The sequence below is a fragment of the Aplysia californica genome, unplaced genomic scaffold, assembly GCF_000002075.1.
Source record: "Aplysia californica isolate F4 #8 unplaced genomic scaffold, AplCal3.0 scaffold00053, whole genome shotgun sequence".
Lineage (NCBI taxonomy): Eukaryota > Metazoa > Mollusca > Gastropoda > Aplysiida > Aplysiidae > Aplysia > Aplysia californica.
The window spans coordinates 791,943-793,542 of record NW_004797323.1 but is presented as its reverse complement, the minus strand read 5'-3'; positions in this window follow the sequence as shown (position 1 = coordinate 793,542).

Below are 1,600 nucleotides of genomic sequence, written 5' to 3'. Positions count from 1 at the left end.
TGTATATATTTTTTTTTAAAATTATGTGTGCAAGTTCATGTTTCTGATTTGTGTCTGATGGTTGGAAATCTGACTCATCGTTGCCTTTGAGCTATTGCTGATCAGAAACAATACGTGTTCCCTTCGTCCTTAAATACATGTGTATTTATAAAAGGAAAGGTCTAGTGGACAGACTTCTAAGCCGCATACGGGTTATGTTTGTTGTACGATAAAAAGACAAGATTAAGTGATTTTTTTAAAAACCGCCAGCATTTTGTTGGTACAAATAATGATAGGTACTTAATCACACATCCATTAAATAACGTCAGTTGACAATTTAGTGTATACGGTTTAAGTTATACGATTGGTACATGCAATACTTACTACATTATGCATTTATAAATTTATGTCAGTAATAATTTAGTCACATACGGTTTAGTTATAAGATAAACAGACAAGACTAACCGCCCCCCCCCCCTAAAAAAAAAGAAAAGAAACAAAAATTAAAAATCTGCCAGCACTTTGTTGGTACAATCAGTACGTACTAGATCTACATTATGCATTCATAAATTTATGTCAGTAATAGTTATATTTATTCACATACGGGTTAAGTTATACGATAAACAGACAAGATTAACACAACCTCCCCCTCCCTTGCCCCTTCGCCAAAAATACAATAAAAGAAAGAAAGAAAGAAAGAAAGAAAGAAAGAAAGAAAGAAAGAAAGAAAGAAAAAATGAAAGAAAGAAAGAAAGAAAGAAAGAAAGAAAGAAAGAAAGAAAGAAAGAAAAAATGAAAGAAAGAAAGAAAGAAAGAATGAAAAAAAAGAAAAAATGCAAGAAAGAAAGAAAGAAAGAAAGAAAGAAAGAAAAAGTAAATCTGCTGTCAGCACTTTGTTGGTACAAACAATACTACCTACATTGTGTATTCATACATTTATGTGAGGCACAGGTGTCCTGTTGCCACCTCGCGCGGTGATTATAATTATAATATCTGGAGTAGTCTATATCTATGGGAGTAGTGCACCTCTGTTGTGGTGTCACGGCGCGGTGGAATCAGCCGCTCGTCAAATTTGTTTTTTTAGTTTTAGTAAGAGTTTTACGACACTTGCAACACAATAAGGTCATATAGGCGCCCGAAGATTAGAGGTGTTACAGCACTTGCAACACAATAAAGTCATATAGGCGCCCGAAGGCTAGAGGTGTTACAAGGGAGTAACAAACACAAAAAAGAAGGAGGGGAGATAGAGACGATATATTTTTTTAATAGGAAAGAAGAAGCTAACCACACCCGAGCACCCACCTACCACCCACTTGTCAATGATTGGCGTGGTGTGTCGAGGTATTAGTTTCATCTGAAAGCTTGTTCATTTGTCTTGCTTTCCATGAAAAAAATATTCAATTATCTTGACGAGAAGTCGAGATATTTGTGAAGGAAGTAGGTGGGATCGCCTGGCTTCAGAGGTAACATTAGCGAGAAAATGGCAGCCAAAGTGTTGTGACTTTCATAACTTGAGAGTCCTTGGAAACTGAAAGTTTACTTTTTGTGTGTAATAAACGCTTTTCAGTAAAATCCACACAAAAAATGTGTTTTTAAATGGATACAAAAGGTGTTGAACCCC